This window comes from Notolepis coatsorum, assembly GCF_963971535.1.
Source record: "Notolepis coatsorum genome assembly, chromosome: 9".
NCBI classification, from domain to species: domain Eukaryota; kingdom Metazoa; phylum Chordata; class Actinopteri; order Aulopiformes; family Paralepididae; genus Notolepis; species Notolepis coatsorum.
The window spans coordinates 70,335,224-70,357,295 of NC_140173.1; the positions used below are offsets into that span (position 1 = coordinate 70,335,224).

The 22,072-nt window shown below is 47.0% G+C and overlaps 1 protein-coding gene across 1 annotated transcript in view; it reads left to right on the forward strand.

Moving 5' to 3' along the window:
* Positions 1–22,072, forward strand: part of rims1a (regulating synaptic membrane exocytosis 1a) — a gene marked incomplete at its 3' end in the record, with an annotated part of 159,388 nt that overhangs the window by 65,346 nt on the left and 71,970 nt on the right.

Sequence of the window (22,072 nt, forward strand, 5' to 3'; positions counted from 1 at the left end):
ACACAAAAGATGGGATGTGAAGAGTCTGAAAGGAGAAACCATGAAGAGACAATACATTAACGAAGTGAACAAAACATTAGAAAATAGAGAGTTAGCAGATATTGAAGATCCACAAGAACTATGGACAAAACTGAAAGAAAAACTGGGAAGCGTTGCAGACATAATCTGTGGTAAACCAGAAAAAGTTGAGAAACAAGAGTGGATGACGAAAGACATTCTGGATGAGATGAAAAAGAGAGCAGACATGAAGAATGCAGACAGAAAAACTGAATACAACAGAGCAAAACGAAAAGTACAGAAGATGTGTAGAGATGCAAAAGAGAAGTATTACAAAGAAAAATGCAAGGGAATTGAAGATCTAGACAAGAAGCACAACCCTCTCATGTACAACAAGATCCAACAACTAACAAGGAAGAGGAAACAAAACAACCCAAGGTGTCAGAGACAAAGAAGGAAAACTGCTCCTTGACGAGAAGGAAATAATCAATAGATGGGCAGAGTATGTGGAAACACTATACAAAGACCAGAACAGAACATCAGACACAGGAATTAGTCTAGAAGAGATAGAAAAAGTCCAGATCACGAAAAAAGAAGTTGAAGAGGCGGTGAAGTCACTGGCCACGGACAGATCGCCCGGCGAGGATGAGATCCCTGCTGAACTGATTAAGAACTCTGGTGACCGATGCATCGAGCTCCTTGTGAAACTGGTAAACAACATCTATAACTCAGGAAATATTCCAAATGATTTCCTAAAATCAATGTTCATTCCGATCCCAAAGACCGGAAGAGCCACAGAATGCAACAATTACAGGACTATCAGTTTGATATCTCATGCATCAAAAGTACTCCTGAAAATCATCAAGAACAGAATAGAACCCATAATTGAACATCAGCTCTCGGATAGCCAAATGGGTTTTCGCAAAGGAAAAGGAACAAGAGATGCAATCTGCCAACTCAGAATCATTGGTGAAAAATCGATAGACCAACAGAAGAAGCTGTATATTTGCTTCATCGATTTCACGAAGGCCTTCGACAGAGTTGAACATACAACATTGATGAGAACAATGGAAGAATTCAAAATACCAGTTTCTGACCGAAGAATAATTGCCAACTTATACTGGAGGCAGAAGGCTAATGTTAGAATAGGAAAGGAGAAATCAAGAGACTTCCCGGTGGAGAAGGGTGTAAGACAAGGATGCATCTTGTCCCCTGTACTCTTTAATATGTACAGTGAATCACTGATGAAAAAAGGTCTGAGAGGAGGGAAAGGAGTAAAACTTGGCGAAGAGAACATCACCAATATAAGATACGCGGATGACACTGCTATAGTCTGTACCTGTCAAGAAGATCTACAGGACATGATGAATAAGCTGAATGTCGAATGCAAAAACTATGGAATGTCACTAAACACAAAGAAAACTAAAGTAATGATCATTGAAAAAACACCAGGAACTGTTTGTAAAATACAGGTGGATGGAGAAAAACTTGAACAAGTGAAGGAGTACATGTACCTTGGAAGCTGGATCAGTGAAGGTGGAAGAGCTAACATGGACATTAAGAGAAGAACCGGAATTGCAAAGGGCGCATTCTGGAACCATAAAGAATTATTGAGAAGAAACATAAGTTGGAAAACGAAGACCAGGATTTTGGAAACGTATGTTATGTCAGTCTTTTCATACGGAGCAGAAGCATGGACGCTGAATGAAGAGGCAAAGAGGATGATAGACTGTCTGTCTGTCTGTCTGTCTGTCTGTCTGTCTGTCTGTCTGTCTGTCTGTCTGTCTGTCTGTCTGTCTGTCTGTCTGTCTGTCTGTCTGTCTGTCTGTCTGTATGTCTGTCTGTCTGTCTTTCTGGGTGTCTGTCTTTCTGGGTGTCTGTCTGTCTGTCTGGCTGCCTGTCTGTCTGTCTGTCTGTCTGTCTGTCTGTCTGTCTGTCTGTCTGTCTGTCTGTCTGTCTGTCTGTCTGTCTGTCTGTCTGTCTGTCTGTCTGTCTGTCTGTATGTCTGTCTGTCTGTCTGTCTGTCTTTCTGTCTGTCTGTCTGTCTGTCTGTCTGTCTGTCTGTCTGTCTGTCTGTCTGTCTGTCTGTCTGTCTGTCTGTCTGTCTGTATGTCTGTCTGTCTCTCTGTCTGTCATTATGTCTGTCTATCTGTCTGTCATTCTGTCTGTGTGTGTGTGTGTGTGTCTGTCTCTATGTCTGTCATTATGTCTGTCTATCTGTCTGTCATTCTGTCTGTGTGTGTGTGTGTGTCTGTCTGTCTGTCTGTCTGTCTGTCTGTCTGTCTGTCTGTCTGTCTGTCTGTCTGTCTGTCTGTCTGTCTGTCTGTATGTATGTCTGTCTGTATGTCTGTCTGTCTGTCTTTCTGGGTGTCTGTCTTTCTGGGTGTCTGTCTGTATGTCTGGCTGCCTGTCTGTCTGTCTGTCTGTCTGTATGTCTGTCTGTCTGTCTGTATGTCTGTCTGTCTGTCTGTCTGTCTGTCTGTCTGTCTGTCTGTCTGTCTGTCTGTCTGTCTGTCTGTCTGTCTGTCTGTCTGTCTGTCTGTATGTCTGCCTGTCTGTCTGTCTGTCTGTCTGTATGTCTGTCTGTCTCTCTGTCTGTCATTATGTCTGTCTATCTGTCTGTCATTCTGTCTGTGTGTGTGTGTGTCTGTCTGTCTGTATGTCTGTCTGTCTGTCTGTCTGTCTGTCTGTCTGTCTGTCTGTCTGTCTGTCTGTCTGTCTGTCTGTCTGTCTGTCTGTCTGTCTGTCTGTCTGTCTGTCTGTCTGTCTGTCTGTCTGTCTGTCTGTCTGTCTGTCTGCCTGTCTGTCTGTCTGTCTGTCTGTATGTCTGTCTATATCTATCTATATCTGTCTATATATCTATCCATCCCTCTGTCTGTACAATCTACGGGTGATTAAACTGGGTATAAAATATATAAATGAGTACTACTGAATAATAGTGCTAATCAGATGTATGTACAGAGTTGTAGTATTAATATGTACAGTGATACAGGTATGAATACACTATGGTAGTAAGTCGTACTGGCCAGCAACGTAACTAGTAAGATTAGGTAAGGGATATGTGTACAGATATAGATATAGTATCTACAGATATGTAAAAAGGATTATATGCACGTATGTACAGACAGATAGATATATACATGGTAAGAATATATATATATATATATATATATATATATATATATATATATATATATATATATATATATATATATATATATATATATATATATATATATATATATATATATATATATATATATATAATATATATATATATATATATATCAGTATCATACAGAGTGTCATACAGAGTTATATGGGTTATATTATATGCAGGTCTATATGTAGGTATATGTGACCCCGACCAGTGCTATAGCCTACATGTCTATTTTTTCATTTTCCAGATTTTTCCAGATTGTGAAAGTACAGAATGTAAGCTTTCAAATGATGTGTCATACTTTGAAATCTGAGAATGTTATTATTGTGATGTGCTAATTTTAAATCTTGTAGCAGTCTTTTTTCCCCAGAGACCTAAGCAGAGAAAACAGCTCTTAAAGATTTTACACCTTTTGCCAGGATTCTGCTGGGCGTAAACAATACCTCCCAGCCACACCTCTCCCCTGAATAGTATTAACATAATTAAGTGCTGTGACAGCCATGCTGACAGATCAGATACAAAATCAAACATTTTCTATTGTAGTAGTAATATAACTACTAGTCTGAATAATGTATATTTCAGTTATTGAATTGAAAACCTTTATTTATGTATTCCAATATCTGTTTTATTGATTAATGATATATTTTGAAAGAATGCAGGTTATAGCTGTATAAAACAAATGTCTGTCCCATTGTACCAATCAATGGGATATATTGCATGTTGGCTATAATGATTTTATAAAAAAGAGAGAGATTAAATGCATGGCCATATATTTATACATTCATGTGACATCACAGCATATTCTTTGTATAGCCCAGTGTTTCCTGAAAACAGATATGTACAGTGTTCAGGTTATACATCTATCATTACACAATTACAACCAAAATAGGAAGAAATTATGTTGACCGCAGGGAATTGTAATGCATAGTTGGTAGAACTGGCCAGCGGAGTGATAGACACAAGCCTCATTATTATCATTATCATTATCATTGTTCCAACCTTTCATGTGACAACTGGATGAAAATCAGCAGACAATATCAAATCAATTCAAGAGGTTTATTAGTCACATACATACCAGGGCATACAGTGAAATGCGGGTGGTCATGCCCGCATCGATTGTGCAATAATACTAATAATAAAATACATAAACAGGTAATAAGAAGGCATAAGATGTGCATGATAAAAATAGACATGCTAATACAGTTTCAACTCTGTCATTATGCTATACTACAATAATCTAAACTATACAAGAACCACATCGGTTCTTTCCTTTAAAGTGACCTTTCCATTTAGTTTAAAGTGACATTTTTTTTTATTCATTGCATATCATACCAGGGCATACAGTGAAATGCGGGTGGTCATGCCCGCATCGATTGTGCAATAATACTAATAATAAAATACATAAACAGGTAATAAGAAGGCATAAGATGTGCATGATAAAAATAGACATGCTGTCATTATGCTATACTACAATAATCTAAACTATACAAGAACCACATCGGTTCTTTCCTTTAAAGTGACCTTTCCATTTAGTTTAAAGTGACATTTTTTTTAATTCATTGCATACCAGGGCATACAGTGAAATGCGGTTGGCCATGCCCGCTACGATTGTGCAATAAAACAATAGTAATAAAAATATAATGTACATGTATGATGTACCGGTACAACAATACAATTCTTCTATGTCCCTATGCTATACTAGTACTACTATACTATCAAGTCAAGTCAAGAATGCAATAATAAGATTCCAATAGGATGAGAATGCGACATTGTGCAATAATACAAGTAATAAGAACAAGTAATAAGCTTTTACTCTACAAGAACCACTCCTGTTCTTGTTTAATTTTTTTAAAGTGACCTTACATTGTGAGCGTGTGCAGCATGAGTGTGTGTGTGTGTTCATGTTAAAGTGACTGCTAGTACAGTGTGTGTGTGTGTGTGTGTGTGTGTGTGTGTGTGCTCTACATCCATGTGTCTAACATCGTACAGTCTTCTTGTTCTGAGGTGCTCTAGATGTTGGGAGTGGGCATGTAATGTCTTTTGCGTCATCAGAACAGTATTGTCTTATCTCCTTATAAAGATATTCCTGTCGGTCATTGTCTAGACCAGGTGGGGTGAGGACAGGATTACAGTATATGCAGTTATATTCAGACAGATATGGATATACATATGCTGTAAATATACATATATAGATGTATATATACAGTATAGACAGATGTGGATATATTTGTATATGGTAAGAATAAATATATGCTGTATATATATACATATATACATATACATACATACATATATATGGTATATTGTACTATTCTGAACTTAAGACTGTTTTGTTTGCCCCACATAAACCAGACCACATGTAGTATTGCAGTTTATGAAAGAGTTGATCCTGTGTTTTGTTCCTGTGTGTGGGGGTGGGGGGGGGGGGGGGGGGGTTGTGTCCTTGGTGTCGGAGCAATGAACACATTGTCTGCATCTGAAAAAGCCAGCAGGTGGAGTGGACAGCTAATTAGATGGTGCTCTAGGCTGTGGAGTCACGCTGTGAACTAGTCTATCCTTAATAGAGCCAGGTTTTCTGAATGAAGAGAGGGGCTGGTTTCGTTTATTTTTTTTAAACGGGATCCTTTTGTAAGATGTGTTGAAGTTTTAGTATAAACGTTTTTCACTTCTGCTGCTCTGGGTTATAATTCAGAGGAAAAACACCAGCGCTGAGTGGAATCGGTGGGGCATTGTTTTTTTCACCAGTAAAGTGTTTCTTCCGGAGCGTGGTGCTTTCTGATTGGCTGCCGTTATGTCTTCGCCTGCGTGATCTCTGAGGTGAAAACTCTCCTTCATATCTGTTGCCTTCAGCTGGAATTCTGCATCAGGACTACAATTTATGCATAAAAACGTAGAACTGTTTTTTTATTGCTGTTTTCCATTAGATGGTTTGGATGACCTCCAGAAAATTACTAAATTACTATCTGCTCTGAGAAGAGGAGAGTGTATCTTGCATCTTCTGGCCGCCTCAGACCAACTCTTATCCGAGCTCCTGGGGGGTCATCAAAGAGAAGCCGGCTATTCTCTGTCCTTGCTCCACAATGATGGAACAAACTTCCCACCACGGTCAGGACAGCTGAAACCATCAAAGTCAGGACAGCTGAAACCATCACAGTCAGGACAGCTGAAACCACCACAGTCAGGACAGCCGAAACCATCACAGTCAGGACAACTGAAACCACCACAGTCACTCAGGACAGCTGAAACCATCACAGTCAGGACAGCTGAAACCATCACAGTCAGGACAGCTGAAACCATCACAGTCAGGACAGCGGAAACCATCACAGTCAGGACAGCTGAAACCATCACAGTCAGAACAGCTGAAACCATCACAGTCAGGACAGCTGAAACCACCACAGTCAGGACAGCTGAACACACCACAGTCAGGACAGCTGAACACACCACAGTCAGGACAGCTGAAACCACCACAGTCAGGACAGCTGAAACCATCACAGTCAGGACAGCTGAAACCATCACAGTCAGGACAGCGGAAACCATCACAGTCAGGACAGCTGAAACCATCACAGTCAGGACAGCTGAAGCCATCACAGTCAGGAAAGCTGAAACCATCACAGTCAGAACAGCTGAAACCATCACAGTCAGGACAGCTGAAACCATCACAGTCAGGACAGCTGAAGCCATCACAGTCAGGACAGCTGAAACCATCACAGTCATAACAGCTGAAACCATCACAGTCAGGACAGCTGAAACCATCACAGCCAAGACAGCTGAAACCACCACAGTCAGGACAGCTGAAACCATCACAGTCAGGACAGCTGAAACCATCACAGTCATAACAGCTGAAACCATCACAGTCAGGACAGCTGAAACCATCACAGTCAGGACAGCTGAAACCATCACAGCCAGGACAGCTGAAACCACCACAGTCAAGACAGCTGAAACCATCACAGTCAGGACAGCTGAAACCATCACAGTCAGGACAGCTGAAACCACCACAGTCAGGACAGCTGAAACCACCACAGTCAGGACAGCTGAAACAACCACAGTCAGGACAGCTGAAACCACCACAGTCAGGACAGCTGAAACCATCACAGTCAGGACAGCTGAAACCATCACAGTCAGGACAGCTGAAACCACCACAGTCAGGACAGATGAAACCACCACAGTCAGGACAGCTGAAACCATCACAGTCAGGACAGCTGAAACCATCACAGTCAGGACAGCTGAAGCCATCACAGTCAGGACAGCTGAAACCATCACAGTCAGGACAGCTGAAGCCATCACAGTCAGGAAAGCTGAAACCATCACAGTCAGAACAGCTGAAACCATCACAGTCAGGACAGCTGAAACCATCACAGTCAGGACAGCTGAAGCCATCACAGTCAGGACAGCTGAAACCACCACAGTCAGGACAGCTGAACACACCACAGTCAGGACAGCTGTACACACCACAGTCAGGACAGCTGAAACCACCACAGTCAGGACAGCTGAAACCATCACAGTCAGGACAGCTGAAACCATCACAGTCAGGACAGCTGAAACCATCACAGTCAGGACAGCGGAAACCATCACAGTCAGGACAGCTGAAGCCATCACAGTCAGGAAAGCTGAAACCATCACAGTCAGAACAGCTGAAACCATCACAGTCAGGACAGCTGAAACCATCACAGTCAGGACAGCTGAAGCCATCACAGTCAGGACAGCTGAAACCATCACAGTCATAACAGCTGAAACCATCACAGTCAGGACAGCTGAAACCATCACAGCCAGGACAGCTGAAACCACCACAGTCAGGACAGCTGAAACCATCACAGTCAGGACAGCTGAAACCATCACAGTCAGGACAGCTGAAACCACCACAGTCAGGACAGCTGAAACCACCACAGTCAGGACAGCTGAAACCACCACAGTCAGTACAGCTGAAACCACCACAGTCAGTACAGCTGAAACCACCACAGTCAGGACAGCTGAAACCATCACAGTCAGGACAGCTGAAACCATCACAGTCAGGACAGCTGAAACCACCACAGTCAGGACAGATGAAACCACCACAGTCAGGACAGCTGAAACCATCACAGTCAGGACAGCTGAAACCATCACAGTCAGGACAGCTGAAGCCATCACAGTCAGGACAGCTGAAACCATCACAGTCAGGACAGCTGAAGCCATCACAGTCAGGAAAGCTGAAACCATCACAGTCAGAACAGCTGAAACCATCACAGTCAGGACAGCTGAAACCATCACAGTCAGGACAGCTGAAGCCATCACAGTCAGGACAGCTGAAACCACCACAGTCAGGACAGCTGAACACACCACAGTCAGGACAGCTGAACACACCACAGTCAGGACAGCTGAAACCACCACAGTCAGGACAGCTGAAACCATCACAGTCAGGACAGCTGAAACCATCACAGTCAGGACAGCTGAAACCATCACAGTCAGGACAGCGGAAACCATCACAGTCAGGACAGCTGAAGCCATCACAGTCAGGAAAGCTGAAACCATCACAGTCAGAACAGCTGAAACCATCACAGTCAGGACAGCTGAAACCATCACAGTCAGGACAGCTGAAGCCATCACAGTCAGGACAGCTGAAACCATCACAGTCATAACAGCTGAAACCATCACAGTCAGGACAGCTGAAACCATCACAGCCAGGACAGCTGAAACCACCACAGTCAGGACAGCTGAAATCATCACAGTCAGGACAGCTGAAACCATCACAGTCATAACAGCTGAAACCATCACAGTCAGGACAGCTGAAACCATCACAGCCAGGACAGCTGAAACCACCACAGTCAGGACAGCTGAAACCACCACAGTCAGGACAGCTGAAACCACCACAGTCAGGACAGCTGAAACCACCACAGTCAGTACAGCTGAAACCACCACAGTCAGGACAGCTGAAACCATCACAGTCAGGACAGCTGAAACCATCACAGTCAGGACAGCTGAAACCACCACAGTCAGGACAGATGAAACCACCACAGTCAGGACAGCTGAAACCATCACAGTCAGGACAGCTGAAACCATCACAGTCAGGACAGCTGAAGCCATCACAGTCAGGACAGCTGAAACCATCACAGTCATAACAGCTGAAACCATCACAGTCAGGACAGCTGAAACCATCACAGCCAGGACAGCTGAAACCACCACAGTCAGGACAGCTGAAACCATCACAGTCAGGACAGCTGAAACCACCACAGTCAGGACAGCTGAAACCACCACAGTCAGGACAGCTGAAACCATCACAGTCAGGACAGCTGAAACCACCACAGTCAGTACAGCTGAAACCACCACAGGCAGGACAGCTGAAACCATCACAGTCAGGACAGCTGAAACCATCACAGTCAGGACAGATGAAACCACCACAGTCAGGACAGCTGAAACCACCACAGTCAGGACAGCTGAAACCACCACAGTCAGGACAGCTGAAACCACCACAGTCAGGACAGCTGAAACCACCACAGTCAGGACAGCTGAAACCATCACAGTCAGGACAGCTGAAACCACCACAGTCAGTACAGCTGAAACCACCACAGTCAGGACAGCTGAAACCATCACAGTCAGGACAGCTGAAACCATCACAGTCAGGACAGCTGAAACCACCACAGTCAGGACAGATGAAACCACCACAGGCAGGACAGCTGAAACCATCACAGTCAGGACAGCTGAAACCATCACAGTCAGGACAGCTGAAACCACCACAGTCAGGACAGCTGAAACCCTCACAGTCAGGACAGCTGAAACCACCACAGTCAGGACAGCTGAAACCATCACAGTCAGGACATTTGAAACCATCACAGTCAGGACAGCCGAAACCATCACAGTCAGGACAGCTGAAACCATCACAGTCAGGACAGCTGAAACCATCACAGTCAGGACAGCTGATGTACAGCCAGGACAGCCGAAACCATCACAGTCAGGACAGCCAAAACCATCAGTCAGGACAGCTGAAACCATCACAGTCAGGACAGCTGAAACCATCACAGTCAGGACAGCTGATGTACAGTCAGGACAGCTGAAACCATCACAGTCATGACAGTTGATGTACAGTCATGACAGCTGAAACCATCACAGTCAGGACAGATGAAACCACCACAGTCAGGACAGCTGAAACCATCACAGTCAGGACAGCTGAAACCATCACAGTCAGGACAGCTGAAACCACCACAGTCAGGACAGCCGAAACCATCACAGTCAGGACAGCTGAAACCATCACAGTCAGGACAGCTGAAACCACCACAGTCAGTACAGCTGAAACCATCACAGTCAGGACAGCTGAAACCAGCACAGTCAGGACAGCTGAAACCATCACAGTCAGGACTGCTGAAACCATCACAGTCAGGACAGCTGAAACCATCACAGTCAGGACAGCCGAAACCATCACAGTCAGGACAGCTGAAACCATCACAGTCAGGACAGCTGAAACCACCACAGTCAGTACAGCTGAAACCATCACAGTCAGGACAGCTGAAATCAGCACAATCAGGACAGCTGAAACCATCACAGTCAGGACTGCTGAAACCATCACAGTCAGGACAGCTGAAACCATCACAGTCAGGACAGCTGAAACCACCACAGTCAGGACAGCTGAAACCACCACAGTCAGGACAGCTGAAACCATCACAGTCAGGACAGCTGAAACCACCACAGTCAGGACAGCTGAAACCATCAGGACAGCTGAAACCATCACAGTCAGGACAGCTGAAACCACCACAGTCAGGACAGCTGAAACCATCAGGACAGCTGAAACCATCACAGTCAGGACAGCTGAAACCATCAGGACAGCTGAAACCACCACAGTCAGAACAGCCGAAACCATCACAGTCAGGACAGCTGAAACCATCACAGTCAGGACAGCTGAAACCACCACAGTCAGGACAGCTGAAACCATCCAGTCAGGACAGCTGAAACCACCACAGTCAGGACAGCTGAAACCATCACAGTCAGGACAGCTGAAACCATCAGGACAGCTGAAACCACCACAGTCAGGACAGCTGAAACCATCACAGTCAGGACAGCTGAAACCATCACAGCCAGGACAGCCGAAACCATCACAGTCAGGACAGCCGAAACCATCACAGTCAGGACAGCTGAAACCATCAGAGTCAGGACAGCTGAAACCATCACAGTCAGGACAGCTGATGTACAGTCAGGACAGCTGAAACCATCACAGTCAGGACAGCTGAAGCCATCACAGTCAGGACAGCTGAAACCATCACAGTCATAACAGCTGAAACCATCACAGTCAGGACAGCTGAAACTATCACAGCCAGGACAGCTGAAACCACCACAGTCAGGACAGCTGAAATCATCACAGTCAGGACAGCTGAAACCATCACAGTCATAACAGCTGAAACCATCACAGTCAGGACAGCTGAAACCATCACAGCCAGGACAGCTGAAACCACCACAGTCAGGACAGCTGAAACCATCACAGTCAGGACAGCTGAAACCATCACAGTCAGGACAGCTGAAACCACCACAGTCAGGACAGCTGAAACCACCACAGTCAGTACAGCTGAAACCACCACAGTCAGGACAGCTGAAACCATCACAGTCAGGACAGCTGAAACCATCACAGTCAGGACAGATGAAACCACCACAGTCAGGACAGCTGAAACCACCACAGTCAGGACAGCTGAAACCACCACAGTCAGGACAGCTGAAACCACCACAGGCAGGACAGCTGAAACCATCACAGTCAGGACAGCTGAAACCATCACAGTCAGGACAGCTGAAACCACCACAGTCAGGACAGCTGAAACCCTCACAGTCAGGACAGCTGAAACCACCACAGTCAGGACAGCTGAAACCATCACAGTCAGGACATTTGAAACCATCACAGTCAGGACAGCCGAAACCATCACAGTCAGGACAGCTGAAACCATCACAGTCAGGACAGCTGAAACCATCACAGTCAGGACAGCTGATGTACAGCCAGGACAGCCGAAACCATCACAGTCAGGACAGCCAAAACCATCAGTCAGGACAGCTGAAACCATCACAGTCAGGACAGCTGAAACCATCACAGTCAGGACAGCTGATGTACAGTCAGGACAGCTGAAACCATCACAGTCATGACAGTTGATGTACAGTCATGACAGCTGAAACCATCACAGTCAGGACAGATGAAACCACCACAGTCAGGACAGCTGAAACCATCACAGTCAGGACAGCTGAAACCATCACAGTCAGGACAGCTGAAACCACCACAGTCAGGACAGCCGAAACCATCACAGTCAGGACAGCTGAAACCATCACAGTCAGGACAGCTGAAACCACCACAGTCAGTACAGCTGAAACCATCACAGTCAGGACAGCTGAAACCAGCACAGTCAGGACAGCTGAAACCATCACAGTCAGGACTGCTGAAACCATCACAGTCAGGACAGCTGAAACCATCACAGTCAGGACAGCCGAAACCATCACAGTCAGGACAGCTGAAACCATCACAGTCAGGACAGCTGAAACCACCACAGTCAGTACAGCTGAAACCATCACAGTCAGGACAGCTGAAATCAGCACAGTCAGGACAGCTGAAACATCACAGTCAGGACTGCTGAAACCATCACAGTCAGGACAGCTGAAACCATCACAGTCAGGACAGCTGAAACCACCACAGTCAGGACAGCTGAAACCACCACAGTCAGGACAGCTGAAACCATCACAGTCAGGACAGCTGAAACCACCACAGTCAGGACAGCTGAAACCATCAGGACAGCTGAAACCATCACAGTCAGGACAGCTGAAACCACCACAGTCAGGACAGCTGAAACCATCAGGACAGCTGAAACCATCACAGTCAGGACAGCTGAAACCATCAGGACAGCTGAAACCACCACAGTCAGGACAGCCGAAACCATCACAGTCAGGACAGCTGAAACCATCACAGTCAGGACAGCTGAAACCACCACAGTCAGGACAGCTGAAACCATCCAGTCAGGACAGCTGAAACCACCACAGTCAGGACAGCTGAAACCATCACAGTCAGGACAGCTGAAACCATCAGGACAGCTGAAACCACCACAGTCAGGACAGCTGAAACCATCACAGTCAGGACAGCTGAAACCATCACAGCCAGGACAGCCGAAACCATCACAGTCAGGACAGCCGAAACCATCACAGTCAGGACAGCTGAAACCACCACAGTCAGGACAGCTGAAACCATCACAGTCAGGACAGCTGAAGCCATCACAGTCAGGACAGCTGAAACCATCACAGTCAGGACAGCTGAAGCCATCACAGTCAGGAAAGCTGAAACCATCACAGTCAGAACAGCTGAAACCATCACAGTCAGGACAGCTGAAACCATCACAGTCAGGACAGCTGAAGCCATCACAGTCAGGACAGCTGAAACCACCACAGTCAGGACAGCTGAACACACCACAGTCAGGACAGCTGTACACACCACAGTCAGGACAGCTGAAACCACCACAGTCAGGACAGCTGAAACCATCACAGTCAGGACAGCTGAAACCATCACAGTCAGGACAGCTGAAACCATCACAGTCAGGACAGCGGAAACCATCACAGTCAGGACAGCTGAAGCCATCACAGTCAGGAAAGCTGAAACCATCACAGTCAGAACAGCTGAAACCATCACAGTCAGGACAGCTGAAACCATCACAGTCAGGACAGCTGAAGCCATCACAGTCAGGACAGCTGAAACCATCACAGTCATAACAGCTGAAACCATCACAGTCAGGACAGCTGAAACCATCACAGCCAGGACAGCTGAAACCACCACAGTCAGGACAGCTGAAACCATCACAGTCAGGACAGCTGAAACCATCACAGTCAGGACAGCTGAAACCACCACAGTCAGGACAGCTGAAACCACCACAGTCAGGACAGCTGAAACCACCACAGTCAGTACAGCTGAAACCACCACAGTCAGTACAGCTGAAACCACCACAGTCAGGACAGCTGAAACCATCACAGTCAGGACAGCTGAAACCATCACAGTCAGGACAGCTGAAACCACCACAGTCAGGACAGATGAAACCATCACAGTCAGGACAGCTGAAACCATCACAGTCAGGACAGCTGAAGCCATCACAGTCAGGAAAGCTGAAACCATCACAGTCAGAACAGCTGAAACCATCACAGTCAGGACAGCTGAAACCATCACAGTCAGGACAGCTGAAGCCATCACAGTCAGGACAGCTGAAACCACCACAGTCAGGACAGCTGAACACACCACAGTCAGGACAGCTGAACACACCACAGTCAGGACAGCTGAAACCACCACAGTCAGGACAGCTGAAACCATCACAGTCAGGACAGCTGAAACCATCACAGTCAGGACAGCTGAAACCATCACAGTCAGGACAGCGGAAACCATCACAGTCAGGACAGCTGAAGCCATCACAGTCAGGAAAGCTGAAACCATCACAGTCAGAACAGCTGAAACCATCACAGTCAGGACAGCTGAAACCATCACAGTCAGGACAGCTGAAGCCATCACAGTCAGGACAGCTGAAACCATCACAGTCATAACAGCTGAAACCATCACAGTCAGGACAGCTGAAACCATCACAGCCAGGACAGCTGAAACCACCACAGTCAGGACAGCTGAAATCATCACAGTCAGGACAGCTGAAACCATCACAGTCATAACAGCTGAAACCATCACAGTCAGGACAGCTGAAACCATCACAGCCAGGACAGCTGAAACCACCACAGTCAGGACAGCTGAAACCACCACAGTCAGGACAGCTGAAACCACCACAGTCAGGACAGCTGAAACCACCACAGTCAGTACAGCTGAAACCACCACAGTCAGGACAGCTGAAACCATCACAGTCAGGACAGCTGAAACCATCACAGTCAGGACAGCTGAAACCACCACAGTCAGGACAGATGAAACCACCACAGTCAGGACAGCTGAAACCATCACAGTCAGGACAGCTGAAACCATCACAGTCAGGACAGCTGAAGCCATCACAGTCAGGACAGCTGAAACCATCACAGTCATAACAGCTGAAACCATCACAGTCAGGACAGCTGAAACCATCACAGCCAGGACAGCTGAAACCACCACAGTCAGGACAGCTGAAACCATCACAGTCAGGACAGCTGAAACCACCACAGTCAGGACAGCTGAAACCACCACAGTCAGGACAGCTGAAACCATCACAGTCAGGACAGCTGAAACCACCACAGTCAGTACAGCTGAAACCACCACAGTCAGGACAGCTGAAACCATCACAGTCAGGACAGCTGAAACCATCACAGTCAGGACAGATGAAACCACCACAGTCAGGACAGCTGAAACCACCACAGTCAGGACAGCTGAAACCACCACAGTCAGGACAGCTGAAACCACCACAGTCAGGACAGCTGAAACCACCACAGTCAGGACAGCTGAAACCATCACAGTCAGGACAGCTGAAACCACCACAGTCAGTACAGCTGAAACCACCACAGTCAGGACAGCTGAAACCATCACAGTCAGGACAGCTGAAACCATCACAGTCAGGACAGCTGAAACCACCACAGTCAGGACAGATGAAACCACCACAGGCAGGACAGCTGAAACCATCACAGTCAGGACAGCTGAAACCATCACAGTCAGGACAGCTGAAACCACCACAGTCAGGACAGCTGAAACCCTCACAGTCAGGACAGCTGAAACCACCACAGTCAGGACAGCTGAAACCATCACAGTCAGGACATTTGAAACCATCACAGTCAGGACAGCCGAAACCATCACAGTCAGGACAGCTGAAACCATCACAGTCAGGACAGCTGAAACCATCACAGTCAGGACAGCTGATGTACAGCCAGGACAGCCGAAACCATCACAGTCAGGACAGCCAAAACCATCAGTCAGGACAGCTGAAACCATCACAGTCAGGACAGCTGAAACCATCACAGTCAGGACAGCTGATGTACAGTCAGGACAGCTGAAACCATCACAGTCATGACAGTTGATGTACAGTCATGACAGCTGAAACCATCACAGTCAGGACAGATGAAACCACCACAGTCAGGACAGCTGAAACCATCACAGTCAGGACAGCTGAAACCATCACAGTCAGGACAGCTGAAACCACCACAGTCAGGACAGCCGAAACCATCACAGTCAGGACAGCTGAAACCATCACAGTCAGGACAGCTGAAACCACCACAGTCAGTACAGCTGAAACCATCACAGTCAGGACAGCTGAAACCAGCACAGTCAGGACAGCTGAAACCATCACAGTCAGGACTGCTGAAACCATCACAGTCAGGACAGCTGAAACCATCACAGTCAGGACAGCCGAAACCATCACAGTCAGGACAGCTGAAACCATCACAGTCAGGACAGCTGAAACCACCACAGTCAGTACAGCTGAAACCATCACAGTCAGGACAGCTGAAATCAGCACAGTCAGGACAGCTGAAACCATCACAGTCAGGACTGCTGAAACCATCACAGTCAGGACAGCTGAAACCATCACAGTCAGGACAGCTGAAACCACCACAGTCAGGACAGCTGAAACCACCACAGTCAGGACAGCTGAAACCATCACAGTCAGGACAGCTGAAACCACCACAGTCAGGACAGCTGAAACCATCAGGACAGCTGAAACCATCACAGTCAGGACAGCTGAAACCACCACAGTCAGGACAGCTGAAACCATCAGGACAGCTGAAACCATCACAGTCAGGACAGCTGAAACCATCAGGACAGCTGAAACCACCACAGTCAGGACAGCCGAAACCATCACAGTCAGGACAGCTGAAACCATCACAGTCAGGACAGCTGAAACCACCACAGTCAGGACAGCTGAAACCATCCAGTCAGGACAGCTGAAACCACCACAGTCAGGACAGCTGAAACCATCACAGTCAGGACAGCTGAAACCATCAGGACAGCTGAAACCACCACAGTCAGGACAGCTGAAACCATCACAGTCAGGACAGCTGAAACCATCACAGCCAGGACAGCCGAAACCATCACAGTCAGGACAGCCGAAACCATCACAGTCAGGACAGCTGAAACCATCAGAGTCAGGACAGCTGAAACCATCACAGTCAGGACAGCTGATGTACAGTCAGGACAGCTGAAACCATCACAGTCAGGACAGCTGAAGCCATCACAGTCAGGACAGCTGAAACCATCACAGTCATAACAGCTGAAACCATCACAGTCAGGACAGCTGAAACTATCACAGCCAGGACAGCTGAAACCACCACAGTCAGGACAGCTGAAATCATCACAGTCAGGACAGCTGAAACCATCACAGTCATAACAGCTGAAACCATCACAGTCAGGACAGCTGAAACCATCACAGCCAGGACAGCTGAAACCACCACAGTCAGGACAGCTGAAACCATCACAGTCAGGACAGCTGAAACCATCACAGTCAGGACAGCTGAAACCACCACAGTCAGGACAGCTGAAACCACCACAGTCAGGACAGCTGAAACCACCACAGTCAGGACAGCTGAAACCACCACAGTCAGTACAGCTGAAACCACCACAGTCAGGACAGCTGAAACCATCACAGTCAGGACAGCTGAAACCATCACAGTCAGGACAGCTGAAACCACCACAGTCAGGACAGATGAAACCACCACAGTCAGGACAGCTGAAACCATCACAGTCAGGACAGCTGAAACCATCACAGTCAGGACAGCTGAAGCCATCACAGTCAGGACAGCTGAAACCATCACAGTCAGGACAGCTGAAGCCATCACAGTCAGGAAAGCTGAAACCATCACAGTCAGAACAGCTGAAACCATCACAGTCAGGACAGCTGAAACCATTACAGTCAGGACAGCTGAAGCCATCACAGTCAGGACAGCTGAAACCATCACAGTCATAACAGCTGAAACCACCACAGTCAGGACAGCTGAAACCATCACAGCCAGGACAGCTGAAACCACCACAGTCAGGACAGCTGAAACCATCACAGTCAGGACAGCTGAAACCACCACAGTCAGGACAGCTGAAACCACCACAGTCAGGACAGCTGAAACCATCACAGTCAGGACAGCTGAAACCACCACAGTCAGTACAGCTGAAACCACCACAGTCAGGACAGCTGAAACCATCACAGTCAGGACAGCTGAAACCATCACAGTCAGGACAGATGAAACCACCACAGTCAGGACAGCTGAAACCACCACAGTCAGGACAGCTGAAACCACCACAGTCAGGACAGCTGAAACCACCACAGGCAGGACAGCTGAAACCATCACAGTCAGGACAGCTGAAACCATCACAGTCAGGACAGCTGAAACCACCACAGTCAGGACAGCTGAAACCCTCACAGTCAGGACAGCTGAAACCACCACAGTCAGGACAGCTGAAACCATCACAGTCAGGACATTTGAAACCATCACAGTCAGGACAGCCGAAACCATCACAGTCAGGACAGCTGAAACCATCACAGTCAGGACAGCTGAAACCATCACAGTCAGGACAGCTGATGTACAGCCAGGACAGCCGAAACCATCACAGTCAGGACAGCCAAAACCATCAGTCAGGACAGCTGAAACCATCACAGTCAGGACAGCTGAAACCATCACAGTCAGGACAGCTGATGTACAGTCAGGACAGCTGAAACCATCACAGTCATGACAGTTGATGTACAGTCATGACAGCTGAAACCATCACAGTCAGGACAGATGAAACCACCACAGTCAGGACAGCTGAAACCATCACAGTCAGGACAGCTGAAACCATCACAGTCAGGACAGCTGAAACCACCACAGTCAGGACAGCCGAAACCATCACAGTCAGGACAGCTGAAACCATCACAGTCAGGACAGCTGAAACCACCACAGTCAGTACAGCTGAAACCATCACAGTCAGGACAGCTGAAACCAGCACAGTCAGGACAGCTGAAACCATCACAGTCAGGACTGCTGAAACCATCACAGTCAGGACAGCTGAAACCATCACAGTCAGGACAGCCGAAACCATCACAGTCAGGACAGCTGAAACCATCACAGTCAGGACAGCTGAAACCACCACAGTCAGTACAGCTGAAACCATCACAGTCAGGACAGCTGAAATCAGCACAGTCAGGACAGCTGAAACATCACAGTCAGGACTGCTGAAACCATCACAGTCAGGACAGCTGAAACCATCACAGTCAGGACAGCTGAAACCACCACAGTCAGGACAGCTGAAACCACCACAGTCAGGACAGCTGAAACCATCACAGTCAGGACAGCTGAAACCACCACAGTCAGGACAGCTGAAACCATCAGGACAGCTGAAACCATCACAGTCAGGACAGCTGAAACCACCACAGTCAGGACAGCTGAAACCATCAGGACAGCTGAAACCATCACAGTCAGGACAGCTGAAACCATCAGGACAGCTGAAACCACCACAGTCAGGACAGCCGAAACCATCACAGTCAGGACAGCTGAAACCATCACAGTCAGGACAGCTGAAACCACCACAGTCAGGACAGCTGAAACCATCCAGTCAGGACAGCTGAAACCACCACAGTCAGGACAGCTGAAACCATCACAGTCAGGACAGCTGAAACCATCAGGACAGCTGAAACCACCACAGTCAGGACAGCTGAAACCATCACAGTCAGGACAGCTGAAACCATCACAGCCAGGACAGCCGAAACCATCACAGTCAGGACAGCCGAAACCATCACAGTCAGGACAGCTGAAACCATCAGAGTCAGGACAGCTGAAACCATCACAGTCAGGACAGCTGATGTACAGTCAGGACAGCTGAAACCATCACAGTCAGGACAGCTGAAACCACCACAGTCAGGACAGCTGAAACCATCACAGTCAGGACAGCTGAAACCATCACAGGCAGGACAGCTGAAACCAACACAGTCAGGACAGCTGAAACCACCACGGCCAGAACAGCTGAAACCACACAGTCAGGACAGCTGAAACCACCACAGTCAGGACAGCTGAAACCATCACAGTCAGGACAGCTGAAACCACCACAGTCAGGACAGCTGAAACCACCACAGTCAGGACAGCTGAAACCACCACAGTCAGGACAGCTGAAACCACCACAGTCAGGACAGCTGAAACCACCACAGTCAGGACAGCTGAAACCATCACACTCAGGACAGCTGAAACCCGGCCAATTTTCTACCATCGACTAAAAACACACCTCTTCAATTAATATATAATTTTTTTTTAAATACTAACCTTCCTACTGTCTTTACTATTATGCACTTTGCTACTAAGAAATCTACCTTGCCTATATTACTACCACTATGCTAATATGTATACTACTATGCACTCAAGTCTGTAGCACTCAAGTTCAACACTGTTTGACTAACAATCTTGTTGTTCTGACCCTTAGTTGTACCCTTAGTTCTATGGCCAGAGTTGTACCCTTCCTGCTGACTTGTTGTACATAACTTATAAGTGGCTTTGGATAAAAGTGTCTAAACAACTGAATGTACTGAGTATTGCGACTGAGAGGTTATAGAGTTGCTTATGTTCTAAATTATGAGGTCTACAAAGTGATTTTCTGGAGATCATGTGAAAGAGGGTTGACATAAAAGACGAAGTTATTGATCTATTTTACAGTTCCATTCCATAGTAATAGGATGTCATCAATGTATCGTCGACCAGAGGATTTGATATGCCTATTTTTTTGTTGCTTAACTCTGTATGTACACTCAACGTGACTATGTACAAACTCGTGACTTTCGAATTTATAATAAGGTTTGAAATTAAATGAAATGAAATTAGTGAAAAAACAAACGCCCCAACGATTTCACTCGGCGGTCGCGTTTTTCCACAAAATTGTCAGCAGAGCAGCAGAAGTGAAAAACATTATAATAAAACATTGGCACGTCTTACAAAAGGATCCCGTTTTTAAAAAACGATTAGTGACAAACCAGCCCCTCTCTTCATTCAGAAAACCTGGCTCTATTAAGGATAGACTAGTTCACAGCGTGACTCGATCTAATTAGCTGTCCACTCCACCCGCTGGATTTTCAGATCTGGATGATGTGTTCATTGCTCCGACACCAAGGACACAACCCCCCCCCCCCCACCCCCCCCACCCCCAGACAGGAAAGAAATACAGGTTCAACTTGTTCAATGCCTGTGCCCCAGGACAGTTCAGTCAGTATGTTCTTCCTGTGCCCCAGGACAGTTCAGTCAGTATGTTCTCCCTGTGTCTCAGAACAGTTCAGTCAGTATGTTCTCCCTGTGTCTCAGGACAGTTCAGTCAGTATGTTCTCCCTGTGCCCCAGGACAGTTCAGTCAGTATGTTCTCCCTGTGTCTCAGGACAGTTCAGTCAGTATGTTCTCCCTGTGTCTCAGGACAGTTTCAGTCAGTATGTTCTCCCTGTGTCTCAGGACAGTTCAGTCAGTATGTTCTCCCTGTGTCTCAGGACAGTTCAGTCAGTATGTTCTCCCTGTGCCTCAGGACAGTTCAGTCAGTATGTTCTTCCTGTGTCTCAGGACAGTTCAGTCAGTATGTTCTCCCTGTGTCTCTGGACAGTTCAGTCAGTATGTTATTCCTGTGTCTCGGGACAGTTCAGTCAGTATGTTCTTCCTGTGCCCCAGGACAGTTCAGTCAGTATGTTCTTCCTGTGTCTCAGGACAGTTCAGTCAGTATGTTCTTCCTGTGCCTCAGGACAGTTCAGTCAGTATGTTCTCCCTGTGTCTCAGGACAGTTCAGTCAGTATGTTCTTCCTGTGCCTCAGGACAGTTCAGTCAGTATGTTCTCCCTGTGTCTCAGGACAGTTCAGTCAGTATGTTCTCCCTGTGTCTCAGGACAGTTCAGTCAGTATGTTCTTCCTGTGCCCCAGGACAGTTCAGTCAGTATGTTCTTCCTGTGTCTCAGGACAGTTCAGTCAGTATGTTATTCCTGTGCCCCAGGACAGTTCAGTCAGTATGTTCTTCATGTGCCTCAGGACAGTTCAGTCAGTATGTTCTCCCTGTGCCCCAGGACAGTTCAGTCAG